The following is a 14,430-nucleotide window of genomic DNA, read 5'->3' as shown; positions in this document are numbered from 1 at the left end:
ACAGCCTGGCCCGGTAGAGTCTGATTAAACATTAGAGGACTTATCACCTGGAGGTCTCAGGAGACGTCAAGACAGCCACAAGTATATTCTTGGCAGAGGTCTCAGAGTAATTAGACCATCTCTCAGCAGGGGTCCGTGTGAGAGAGAGAGAGAGAGAGAGAGAGAGAGAGAGCAAGAGAGGGAGGGAGAGTGTGAGAGAGAGAGACCTTTCTTTACCACTTGAGAAGATGACTCAAATAGTCTGAAGACAAAACTGACGTCTATACGGTCGGACGCTTTGATGATAAGCTCCTGGGGGACTGTGGGATTTGACTGTAGAGCCACCTGAGACAGAGACAGAACATGTCTATAAGTAATGACTTAAAAACATACGCCATTCATCGTGTGAAAAAAAGAACGAAAAGGAAGCCACCGAAATAATGACGTTCTGGGGTGGCATCGGTGACAAAACACTGACTGCGCGTCGGTCTGTTCCTTAGCGATAAGGAAATGGTGGATGGCTGGGAAGCCCAAATGAAGACCAGATGACAAGAGGGTTCCTTTTCCCTCCCCCTTCCGTCTTACATGCTTTACTTTCTGAAAGCCTTCACAATGTGGTGTACAGGTCAGTTGACTTGGCACTGGGCGGGGGGGGGGGGGGGGGGGGGGGGCGACTATAGCAGAGTTCATAAATAAAAAATTCCTAAATGATGGGGTTAGGAGATAGTCTTGAAGTCTGGTATGAGGCCAGCATTACAACCTTTAGATAATTCAGGTGGAATACCAACAGGAGAGGATAGAACACATCTGTTTGGAATAAGTACTCTTCAGAATGTGTCCATGGCGCATTTTATAACTTGTCATAAAAAAGGTACCCTGGATCATATTCCACGTCCACATTCTACTGGTGCAACAGGCTTTGATAGCCGACTACAAAGATACCGAACCAGTGTACCGTGGATAAGATACCGGCCAAAAAAACGATTTGAGACATGACCTGAGGACGGTTTGTATGTTTTGAACATCTCAATCTATATTATGCAGTATAGGTTACCGAGCTTACGGTAAATTTAGCGACTGTAAGCCAATACCGTGTTATGGTATCATGCCATCCCCTCGGATTTGCCGGCCAACTGCTTGTCACCCTGGAGAGGGCAGCGGAAGATTTACAAGTTCAATTGAGGGACACTCAAATATAGCCTTCAATACTGCCGTGAGGTTTTCTGCATAATTACAGTATAAGGAAAGACAATATTGGTCTGCCAAACATGCAAACATAATGGACTAGCTAGCTTGTGGCACATAGAGAGCATCCAGGGAACTGGAGATGTGTCACTTTGAGAGGACCCAGGGGCATTGGAGGAACATAATGTTGGCTGGAGCTCCAGGACATGATTTATTGATATATTTCACTGACTTTTACCATCATCATTCTCTCACTGACTGAGCTTTAATAAAAAAAGATTCTACACAATAGACTTGATTCAATTCTATTTCCTGGGTCTCACCAAACCGAGGTCCCTCACTTATTTATTAAACAAATCCAAATGTGCACAGTCCCACAAATGGTTTGATACTACTAATCCAAATGTACAGTCACACAAATGGTTTGACACTAGGGGTGGACGGTATGGTCTAAAATTTATATCACGGTATAATTTGAAGCATAGACGGTAACGGTATATATCACGGTATCATCGTTTTTGATTATTTTTTTTTTTTTTTTATATAATTTTTTTTTTTTTTTTTTATATACAATATATATATTATATAATTAGACTTGTACTTGTATTATCTGCGAGACATCGCCACCACGCAACAAGCTCTACTGTCTGTGTGTACATTAGTAGCCTCTAGCTACGGCCAGGATTCTCCGGAGCTGCAGCTGGACCTATACTCGAGTAGCCTCGAGCTACGGCCAGGATTCACCGGCGCTGCAGCTGGGCCCTAGTATTGGTATAACGTTAAATCACATTCACAAGCCCTCAGCTCGAATACGCATCGAATCAGTGTTATAAGACATTGATATCAGGAGCTATCTGTAGCTACTGCTAGCCGGATATATAACGTTAATACAACGCCTCAGTGAATTATTTAGTTCAATGGGACATTTCGTTTTGAACGGTGAACTAAGTTGCGTTAACGTGAGCTAACGGCTAACGGAGCTATCATACACGTCTACTCTCTACTAGACTTGATGGAGCGTTTGTTGATGTCAGGAGCTATCGGTAGCTGGCCGACTAGATACCGTTCGGTTAGACAATGCCTCATCATGTATTAAACTAAAAGTGAATAGTTGACTGGGTCATTTTGTAACGGTAGCTAAGCTAACGTTAGCTCAGGGAGACGTCCCGTCCCACTACTACTAGTAGACCCGTGTTTACATGCGTGCGGGAGGGGCTGGCACGCCCACTGCGCGAAGCCTCCTAAATAACTTTTTCCAGTTCGCACATATCTATTATCTATGACTAATTCTATCTATTTTTAGGGGCAAATGCGAGTGAAATAGTCGCGCTGTGGTTACATGACGTCATTGCTATTTTAGAGCTGCACTACCGGTTACACGGTATAGGCAAAATCCATACCGTAGAGCAAATTCATACCGTTTATACCGTATACCGTTTATACCGTCCACCCCTATTTGACACTACTAATCAAAATGTTTTATACTACTAATCCAAATGTACAGTCACACAAATGGGTTGACACTACTAATCCAAATGTACAGTCACACAAATGGGTTGACACTACTAATCCAAATGTACAGTCACACAAATGGTTTGACACTACTAATCAAAATGTACAGTCACACAAATGGTTTGACACTACTAATCAAAATGTTTTACACTACTAATCCAAATGTACAGTCACACAAATGGTTTGACACTACTAATCAAAATGTTTTACACTACTAATCCAAATGTACAGTCACACAAATGGGTTGACACTACTAATCAAAATGTTTTACACTACTAATCCAAATGTACAGTCACACAAATGGTTTGACACTACTAATCCCCCCTGGTGTGCACACTCGCAGCCGACTAAACACATCAAAGGTTTTAACCGCTCTGTAACGCGATCTCGACCTGCTCAGGCCTGTAAATACCAGCGATGCCATTCTGGCCGCCGGTCGACTCTCCGGACGTCACCGGGAGTCAGCACAGGCTCCATCGGAGCGGACCTCCGTGACGAGGACCTTCCTGCGCCCCCCCCCCCCCCCCCCCTCCCCCTGCTGGGGTGCCCGGGCAGCGAGGCCCCAGCGTCCACACCGCGGCTTGACAGAGGTTCGTCCAGAGCCCAGTTCCGACTCTCTTGGTAATTAGGAAGCTGTTTAGCACGCTTGTGGACTAACGAGGGGCCTTCACTAGGCCTGCCGCGATAAGCAATAAATCGATCAATCGGCGAGATAATTAAAATGAATGCAATGATTTTGACGGGCGCGATTAATTGCTATTTGCGCGTTTGTTTTAATGAGGCGGAACCAGTACCTCTCGTCAGTCACTGGGGAGGCGGGCCGCTGGCGTTACTAGAGCACAGCACGGGAGCTCCTGTGAGCACCATGTATGTTGGGCAGTAGCAACGCCACACAGCTTAACTACATTTCTCAATAGTGTTGCTCCTTTTAACCAAGTAGCGTTCTTTGTAGTGTAACGTTAGCTATTTTTAGACCCAAGTAGTTACTCGCTACTGCCCGGAGAAACTGGACTGCTAAATAAAGATTAAAGATCTAGCGTTACTTGATGCTCATTCAATGCTAACAACATTAGCTAAATAGCTAACAAACGAAATACAACGTATAGCATAGCTACAACACAGAATAATGTTAATACAATTACATGCATCATTGTTTACAATGAACGGGTGGGGCTAGTCAAAGGACTGGACAGTGGACACGGGGACAAGTTAAACATGAATTAATTTATTATAACAGGTAATAGAGTTGCGCTCCCGTGCCTACGCACCACAGGGCTATTCTATTCTATACGGCTTTGACGCTTCCTCCTCATCGTTGATTGCCTGTAGTAGCTGCATCTATCGTTAGTAGCTAACGTTAAAACTAACCTAAAGTTAGTTGTTCACCAACAATCTCAACATTTGTTTTATCATTAGCTCAAAAACACAGAACCGGACGAGACAAGTTGGCCGCGGTGCTCATTACGTTCTGCTAGGATAATAACAACAATACTTCCGCTCCGGACCGGTGGGTGGGGTTAAAAATAAAAGTGTAAAACACTGGAAAATACGTTTATTTTGTACAGCGTTTTCCTCATACTTTTTTAACATTTTGTACATGGTACCGCAAGGTACATTAATAATACATGTACATGTTAAAAGGATGACACAAAAAGCCAGACAGAGGGCTTGTTTCCAGTTTCAGTTTGTTTTATAATAAACAATCAAACTGAGCATTTTTTTTATTTAGGATATTTAAAATGTCTTCCAATGTTAAATAAAAGTTTATTGCACTTTGAAACGGTGTCCTTGCATTATTATGCTATTATCATTATATTAGTGAATTTTTTAAAGAAAATTGATAACTTTTGGGAAATAAATTTCTCCAAAAAAAATTCTCTAACCGGTCGCAATAACATAGCTTATCGCGATATTTTCGGGGGCAATTAATCGCCCAGCAAAATGTGTTATCGTGGCAGGTCTAGCCTTCACCAAACGGAAACTCCAGATTACGCACACACGCACAAAGAAAAGTTTAGTGTTTATTGAATCCATCCACCATTGAAGCAGAGATCTTGAAAAGAGCAACCACGGATGTGTTGGAATGCACTGCTGACGTGCACGCGTTTGTTTCTGTATGCGCGTGAGTTAAAAGTATGTGTGTGTGTGCTAATGACAGAATGAACAAGCGTGTGAACAGAGCTGAACCGCAGTGCAGAACATACGACTCTGCCCGCTGAGTGATTGACACTCACTCTAGTGTCTGGTGACAGATCTACATAGCTGGGAAATGTACACAGCAAAAAGGTTTAGACACACAGAAACAAACACACACACACCAAAGAGTTCTATTATATAATACGCACACATGCAGTCACTCTCTCACTCCCTCAAACCCTCCCCACACACACAGTCTTGCCCGGTCACCCACCCAACACTGATAAAGAAAGCTGGCAGGGAGGGCAGGTAGGAAGATGGGAGGCTGAGGGGAGAAGGAGGAAGACGGGGAGAATCAAGAGGTTTATTTGTCACATACATACCAGGGCATACAGTGAAATGTGGGTGGTCATGCTTGCATTGATTGTGCAAAATACAATAATAAAATAGGCATAGAAAAAAAATTAAATAGGTAAGACACAAGATATGCATGCATGATCAAAAAAGACATGCTAAGTTCCTGAGAAACACTACTATACAAGTTTCAAGTTTCTTTAATAGTTGTCATACAGAAGTACAGAATACTTTCATACAAAATGCTTCTTACTGTTACGCTCCAGAGACTGTGCTAGACAAGGAGGATGAGGGGAGAAGGAGGAAGGAGGAGGATGAGGGGAGAAAGAGGAAGGAGGAGGGGAGAAGGAGGAAGGTGGGGGGTAAAAAGAGAGAAGGGAATGTGCAGAATAAAGTGGGCTGTGGGGAGAAGAAGACATTTAAGTGTGCTCCTTTAAGTGTGCACAGAAAAGTGTGTGTGTGTGTGTGTTTGTTTGGGGGGGGGGGTCAGGGAGGGGCCATTCTCAGGGTCAGCAATGTACGTGGAGGAAAAAACAACCATTAACACAGACAGCCCTCATGCAACAGACACAGCCCTCAGAGCAACAGACACACAGCCCTCAGAGCAACAGACACACAAGACATCCCTCAGAGCAACAGACAGACAGCCCTCAGAGCAACAGAGAGCCATCAGAGCAACAGACAGCCATCAGAGCAACAGACACAACAGACAGCCATCAGAGCAACAGACAGCCATCAGAGCAACAGACAGCCATCAGAGCAACATACAGCCATCAGAGCAACAGACAGCCATCAGAGCAACAGACAGCCATCAGAGCAACAGACACACAAGACAGCCCTCAGAGCAACGGACAGCCATCAGAGAAACAGACACACAAGACAGCCCTCAGAGCAACAGACAGCCCTCAGAACAGACAGCCATCAGAGCAACAGACAGCCATCAGAGCAACAGATATCCCTCAGAGCAACAGACAGCCATCAGAGCAACAGACAGCCATCAGAGCAACAGACAGCCATCAGAGCAACAGATATCCCTCAGAGCAACAGACAGCCATCAGAGCAACAGACAGCCATCAGAGCAACAGACAGCCATCAGAGCAACAGACATCCCTCAGAGCAACAGTGTCTGTGTTAGTAGACAGAACCATGAATATTACATGGACGTATGTATGAACAGAACACAAACACACCTCAGTTTTTCCCACAGCTTTTTGGGTTATTGTGGTGGCAGACCAGACCAGGGATCCAGAGTTGAGCTGCGGTGTGGCGTTGGCATTTGGGCTTTTACACATTTTTAATATTTCACTCTTAAAATTTGGGAAATCTATCTGCGGTGGGTCTGTCACTGTGGTGGGTCACGGCAAATAAGTCTTGCTTTGAGAAACATCGTACACAGCTGATAGGAGCCAACTTCCAATTGTAGCCCTTTTCATAGGGCTTTATTTGATTACTGCATGCGCACACACGCACGCACAATCGCACATACATTACACACACACACTTGAAGACGCCTTTATGGCATGAATCCTTCCATGCGGCCGGCCAGCCAGCACTCAGACAGACAACGAATCCAGCTGGCCTGCGTATTGTCAACAGCAGCCTCACTACCGGATACTGAGCCCATTATTACATTATTACAACACACACAGGCTGTGTGTGGATCTTTCATACAAACCAATGAGACATCATGATTCATCTGGGCTATTTAAGAGAGGACCCCTCTTTTTAAACCCCTGCAACATCATCCTGTGTCGCACCTGCATCATCCACCAAGCTATTCCTGGGTGCGAGGGTTACTTACCGCCGGCTAAAAGTGAAAGTGTATATCACTATGAATAACCTTCACACACCCAGGACTAATTCTATATCTGGGCTATCCCTTACAGCTCGATACAGATATAGGTTACACCGGGCGCCGTGAGGGACTTGATGTTTGTGTACTAGTTACTGAGCTTCATCTTCATTCATAGAAATGATAGAACCTATTCATGTTCTGCCTCCAAGGCAAGGGAACCGCTCGCACAGTTGACGCTGGAACGACAGCACTAACATTGCATTTCAAACTTGTTATAATTGAACTATCTCAAACCAGCCCTCTTTTTTTCTTGACCCTCCAAGCACGGCTGTCGCTTGTCCGAGGCTGGAGGGTAGTTTCACAGCTACAGTGTGCTGGCGGTTTATTATATAGGTGCTCTGGAGTGAGGTTGGTGCGTACACGTCCCCCGTGGCGGCTAGGTGAACTATGTGACTGAGGAAGCATGTACGAATTAACTAACAAACAAAACACTAGGTGTTTCGAGCATCCAATAGTACAGATAAATGTTTGACCAAGAGACTGTGCCTATATCCACTTGTGCAATAAAAAACAAAGATATTCTTCCACCGCATTTGAATGTCAAAATAATATCCATATATCTACCGATACAATGACACTAATAATAGTGCTATTATAATCCTTGATGTGTGGAGTGGCAGTTACACCATGGCGGAGCTCAGGCCTGACGTGGCCCACAGCGGTCCCATTCTCCCAGGCAGAAAACCTCAGGATTTTGATTTAATCCCCAGAGCAGTCATTTAGCCACTCCATAATCCCCCAGGCCCGGCGCTCAGTCTGATAATTACCCTTATTGGACACCCATAATGATTAGTTTTTGGTTTCACCCGAAGCGGCGCAGGTTTCACGGGGGCGGCCATGGCGTTCCACGGAAAAACCAATCATGCGTGGCACAGGGCTGGGTCGTAAAAAGAGGAGAGGGGGCGATGACTCCGGGACGGGACGTTACACACACACTGTCCTTTCGCTTTACTTTCACTCGTTGGGTCATAAAATCACCTTTAGATGACAAAGTTCACTGCTGGAGGCGGAGGCACTCCTTCCTACAGTGTCAACAGTCACAACTCTCAGTTTTCGCGCTCCAAAACACATGGAACGATCTTCAACACACCCTAAAGATCAATACTGTAATAACCTTTGGAAAGTGATCGCAAACACACTCTGCATCATTGTGCGATTGTTTTAACCGATTACCTTTACTTATTATCTTGGGTTTGTTTATTTACATTTCTGTCTGTGTATCTCGACGTCGTTGTAAATGAGGGCAACGCAACCTCTGTGATCCTATTGACTGAAATAAAGGTTGGAATGAATTAACCATCTCTGGACCGAGCCGTCATATCAATTGACCCATCTCACGCCCTGCCCCCTTTCCTTGATCCTCCAATCGCAAACTGTTGCTTTCCTCGGACGGCTACAGTTGCGATTGGAGGGTCAAGAAAAGAAGGCTCGAGATAGGTCAAAGTGAAAGGAGACAATCTTGTGTGTTGCTGTTCTATGAAAGGCCCACATGAACCAACCAACCGCCGGCGCTAAACTGGAGTAACATGTCTTAAGACTCTACGGGTCCTCCCATGAAAAGAGTAATAGTAGGTTTTAGTGATGCACGATATATCGGCCGCCGATATAATATCGGCCGATATGGCCGTTTTTTTACACATCGGTATCGGTCCGATATCAAGATAGGGCCGATATTATTTAAAAAAAAACATTTTTTTTTTATTTTTTTTTTCTTCTTTTTACATGTTTTGGCTTTAAATAGTTTCAAATATCAGTCATTTCTGAAAATAAGTTACAAAAGTAAAAACAATTATGCGTTTTGGAAAATAGCTCTTTATTTGATTATCATAAAAAAGTGTTTTCTATACAGAGATATCGACATCGGTAAATATCGGTATCGGCCAGAACAGCAATATTAATATCGGTTATCGGTATCGGCCACAATTTTCACATCGGTGCATCACTAGTAGGTTTCCATGAGCTTGGGTCCTGAGGCTGAGGCTAAATTTCTCATTAGGGTTCCTGGCTAAAATAGTACTCGCTGCACTACAGAGGAAGAAGAAGCCAAGCTCGGGCAGCGATCGCACACAGACCGCCTGACGACACACAACATTAACTCTCGTCTTTCTCCACTTGTTGTTGCTCTTACTTTTATTACTTACTTTTCTGCATCGCTCTCCCCGTAGCATTTCATCCCTCCAAACATCCCATAGCGTACATTATTGAATTGCAGCCAGGTTAACGAGAATTGTCATCCCTTTCCCACAGTGAATAATAAGCTTTCCAAATTGGCCTGCGTCGCATGACAGTGAATACCCATTAACACGCTGCCGTGCCCATCTGCCTCCCTGTCAGACTTGCAGGTACATGTATTGACTATATCTGAGCAGAGGGTTTGGCAGTTATGGCCGGAGCGGCCACGCTGGTGGCTGGCTGCCTGGTTTAAACTATAGCCAAATTCATATTAGAACGTCTGTGCCCCCATGGCAACAAGCATTGTTTTTACACATGACAACGTCGGAATGTTCATCACACCTGCAGCTGGAATGTTCATCCAATCGATGCCTTGCCTTTTGCCAACTTTCCGAGTCTCGTGCGCCAGACCGACACTGGTTTCAAACACGACATAAACAAACGTTCTATGGCCCGACGTTTTTAATGTGTACTAGCCCCAAAGGAAAAAGGCCATTCAAGAATGTAGATTTGACTGGGGAATGGCTGTTCTATCTAGTCACGCTCTCTGGGCAGAGCCTTACTGGAAAGCCATCAGTGATTTGCCTCCTTCATGTCTTAAAACAGGTCAAGGCAGGTCCCCTCCATCTCTTTACGAGCCCCACCTGGCAGATTAGTATTCCACCCCAACACACTACTGTTTCTGCTGCTGCACACACAACAATAATCAATAGTTCTAATGTGGCAATGAAAGCACAGTCCCATGCTGTTAGACTCATGTTTAATCTACCTCCTCCTTGTACATGTTGTATCGTGTGCTACCGTTTTTGGTGCAATGAGACCAGTCCAAACCAATGAAATCCAACAGTGATAACTAAACTGATTACTATACACTGCTAGAGGAGTCAGTCCCAGGTTCCCAACAAATGCACTGGAAGTCAGTAGATCAGTGGGTTAAACCATTAATAGAATCTCATTCCAGATTGACCAAGAGAATATTTAGCCAACCAAATGGCATAAGGGACCTACAAGATAATTGTACTCTACAAAGCCTATTATTGTAGTATGAAAACAAAACGAAAAACTATGTGAAAAACTAGCATGCAAAGATAAAAGTTATTCAAGTAAAATCAAGTAAAGAAAGAAAAAAGATATATATACATACATAAATGCTGCAAGTAGTACATTGTTTCCCGGTAGGCTAAACATTCTTTTCCTGTTCATAAAAAGTCCCACGGAAAGGGGGGCCGCAGAATGCCCCATATGGTAGGTTCTAGTCGCCGCGGAGCAATGATACACTGTTATGTTAACTTACAGTTGATACAGTATGATACAATGTTACAGTCGATACAGCATGGTCAGATAAGCAGATATGAAAACAACATTCGGACTATTAATGCTGAAACATCTTAATGCATTGCTGACGTACATACCATAGCCTAGGTATGGGCTTCGAAGTGGTTTATTATGTCCAATAAAATAAAAATGCCTGTTCTAAAAGTGCTACTGCTGTGTAGCGGTTATGAATAAATCACGACTAAATCATGGGATAGCGAATAGGCCAACATGTATACAGATGTGATGTGACAGTGAAACACTAGAATGTCTGGTTTTAGTTTTTTTAATGGAACTGGCCCGCGAGCCGCTACATTTTGCCACCTGGTTTTTCGCCGCCGCAGTCCTGTGTTGCTTCCTTTTGGCTCCGACGAGTAGTGCGAGGACAGGAGCGGAGGAGGACACTAGGACAGGAGGGGACGAGGGGGGACAGGAGGGGACGAGGGGGGGCAGGAGGGGAGGAGGAGGACAGGGGGACGGGAGGAGGAGGACGACAGGGGGACGGGAGGAGGAGGACAGGGGGACGGGAGGAGGACAGGGGGACGGGAGGAGGGGAGGAGGAGGGGGGAGAAACTTGCCGCAGTTCAGAGTTCTGCAGTCCCGACTGTGTCGAACTCAGGAAGCCGATAGTTCCCAGGAACTCTGAACAGTTACAACAACGTTTCCATCCCGAAACACCGCGAGACTAATAAACAATGTAAGGTGTTGACTTACCTCGCAAGGCTCAGTGGAGAATAATAATAACGAAAGGCAGGTAATCCAACAACTTCACAGCAGCAGCACGGTCCGGAGAGTTCTCGCGGACAAGATGAACTCTGCGACGGCAAAACATAAGTTCCTCCGCATATTCTTCTGGTTAGACGAGACCAGCGGGAGAGGGGATTTTTTCTCTCTCTCCCTCTCTTTCTCTCTCTCTCTCCACGAAATGCCTTTTTCCTCTATCCCCTCCCTGTGTGCTGTAGGATCAAACCATCACATTCCACCGTGTCCCTAACTAACAATGAAAAAGGTGGGTTTTCCTTTCTGTGCCGGAGGACCCACCCCCACTGGAATGACTCTACTCGGTCTGACCGCAAAAAGAACGCCCTTCCCAAGTTCCCGGCTGCTAAAGTCCCGCCTCTCTCTCTCTCTCTCTCTCTCTCTCTCTCTCTCTCTCTCTCTCTCTCTCTCTCTCTCTCTCTCTCTCTCTCTCTCTCTCTCTCTCTCTCTCTCTCTCTCTCTCTCTCTCTCTCTCTCTCTCTCTCTCTCTCCCTCCCTCCCTCCCTCCCTCCCTCCCTCCCTCCCTCCCTCCCTCCCTCTATCTCTCTCTCTCCCTCTCTCTCTCATACCAGTCTAGCCGGTGAAGTAGTGAATTCAGGCCCAGATGAGCCACCCTGAAAGCAACGTTAAGGTATCTCAATAGTCTGAATAGCGCGGCCAAAAAGCCTGTGGTATGTAGTGCAACCATTAACCAGATGGGCCAGATGGTTTGTTACACAGAATCCTGTATCGCAAGGTAATCACATCATTGCTTTTGCCCAAAAAAGGATGGCAGTGCAATTGGAATGTACCCACCAAAGGAATGTGAGACAAGTAGGCCCTAGACTGGGCACGGCATCTTGGGGAAAGAATAAAAGGTTATGCACCTTTTAGTTACAGGTTGAGAATGACATATTCATGTAGTGATTTATCATTTTCATGTATTTTAATACTTTTATTTTACAAGTATTTGTAAAGTGCCCTCTATCTCTTCCTCTCCCTGATCTCCATCAGTAGCAGAGAAGGCTGAATGGCAGCTTGTGGTCATTAGCTGTTGTTACACTGTGGTCAATTCTACCCATCTGATCCAATGCTGATGCTCTGCGGCCGGGTAGTGGATAGACAGGGAGCTGCTTGGTTGCTCAGCAGTTTCAACCAGGCCACTCACTGTGCCTCCTAGTGTAGCCGGTCTCGTATTGCCATCTCTCTGCGTTGTGTTAAAGTTCGACCCCTGTTAATGGATTGCCCAGAGTGAGTCTCGAACCCCGGTCTTGCGCGCCGCGGGCGACATCGCAGACCGACATTGAATGCCCACTCACGAGAATATTAGTTTTATTCGTTTTTTTTTTTATTATTAGCGGTCTGAAATCATATTGCATCAAGCGAGCCTACCGTTGGAGATCCAGTCACCCCAGGCGCTCAGATGTGAAAAAAGCGCCCCCTATCGTCTCCCAGATGGTAAATCACCCTTTTGGATTAGACTCAATGAAAGTGAATGGGAGAAAGGATTTCTGACTCCACATTTTTCGTCTCACTCACGCAGCCGGCATTGACCGGCATCACTCCGGAGCCTGAAGAGCAGCAGGGATTATGTGTTCTACTGTATACACGGTTGATCAATACAATGATCGATTTTTTCAAATGGTGATCAGGAATTGGAATAATCCATTTGGATACCATCTGATCTCAGGTAACGAATCTATGTTATCAGTCTTAGGATAATCAGACTCGTTTTCACGGATATATAAGCGTTTCCCCTATATGTGATATGGCTGTTTTGACTGTAAAAGCCATCAGGAAATAAGAGCAGCGATTATCAGAGCACGGCACGAAAACGAGTGATTTTCAAAATGCTATCAAACGGAAATGAAGCGATAAAAAAACAATCTGCGTTGACAATGTTGACTGGAAAATGAGTCTTTTATAAGCGACGGGCAGATTAGACACATAGCCATAATTTAAAACATAGATTAGGCGATATTAACGTTAACATTGGAGTGGATTTGGGCATTACGATGAATTGAAAATGGGGGACCCTGATGTAAACAAGACGAAAGTCTTTCTCTGGTCTGCATCCCCTTAACAATTGTATGTATTGAGCTGTACTGTACTGTACCCATTCTGCAATCTGTTAATAAAGTTTTCAATCAATCAATCAATTCAAGGGGGTAAAAAGGAAAACACGGACTGGCTCTCAAAGTGTTAAGGGGGAGTGAGTTTAACTTGCAGTACCGCTAACGTCCACAGTCACTTCACAACACTTGAAGTCCATCGTGACTGTGGATATACTCACGGTACCTCCGTTACACGAGCTATGTGAGCGGAGAAGTTCAACTGGTCATCGAGGACAACACCAAGGTTCTTGGCGGTCGGGGACATGGTCACAGCTGCATTCTCGACTGTGATGGAAAGGTCGGTCAGGGGGGAGGATTTGGCCGGCAGGTGGAGCAATTCTGTTTTGCTTAGGTTCAGTTTGAGGTGGTTGGTCGTCATCCAGGCGGCGATGTCGGACAGACAGGCCGAGATCCGCTCAGAGACGTGGATATCTGAGGGAGGGAAGGAGAGGAAGAGTTGAGTATCAGCGGCATAGCAATGATACGAGAAGGCATGAGACGTGATAATGTTACTGTTCTGAAGGTCCAGATTAAAACACTGAAAGTCTGCGTTTATTATTTTGTATAACTTATATATCGTTTATATATAAGATATATATCTTCACGTCATCTGTTTTACGTGCCAGTATTTATGATTCTCGTTTTGTATATGTCCCATTCTTAACGCCGTAGGCGCCAGCGCGCGCCCCTCTAGACATGTTCAGAACATGCCCAGGCAAGCCCAGAGAGAGCGCATTGATCTGTGTGGGTGAACAGGCTCAGTCCACAGGTAACACAGAGTGAGAGAGAAGACGTTTGGCGCAGTTGTAAACAGACGGCAAGGCAACGTATCGTTTATAGAGAGCCGAACGGCTAATTAGATACAACCATAATATTGTCGAGCCACTATTGGCCCAGTATAGTGACTTGTGGAAGCGAAGTAACGTGGAGAGACTTATAGTTGAACCCAGCGACGTTCTGGATATAACTACTTATTGAAGACTTCCTGCGGGTTAGCCTAGCAAAGGGGCTAACTAGCTATCACCCATGCCAACAGGCTTTTGGACTAATAGCTATTAATCCTGCCATCGG

The 14,430-nt window shown here is 45.0% G+C and overlaps 1 protein-coding gene across 2 annotated transcripts in view; it reads right to left on the bottom strand.

The window, feature by feature from the left end:
* The window catches only part of luzp1 (leucine zipper protein 1), a 103,060-nt gene extending 91,631 nt beyond the window's left edge, over positions 1 to 11,429 (bottom strand). For both annotated transcript variants that reach the window (XM_084310675.1, XM_084310677.1), the window contains exon 1: positions 11,222 to 11,429. The gene's annotated coding sequence lies outside the window, so the exon portion shown is untranslated. The remainder of the gene's footprint in view (positions 1 to 11,221) is intronic.
* Positions 11,430 to 14,430: the final 3,001 nt, after the last annotated feature.

This window comes from Notolepis coatsorum (assembly GCF_963971535.1).
Source record: "Notolepis coatsorum genome assembly, chromosome: 3".
Classification (NCBI taxonomy): domain Eukaryota; kingdom Metazoa; phylum Chordata; class Actinopteri; order Aulopiformes; family Paralepididae; genus Notolepis; species Notolepis coatsorum.
The sequence above is the reverse complement of the archived record's forward strand: the minus strand, read 5'-3'. Positions and strand labels throughout refer to the sequence as shown.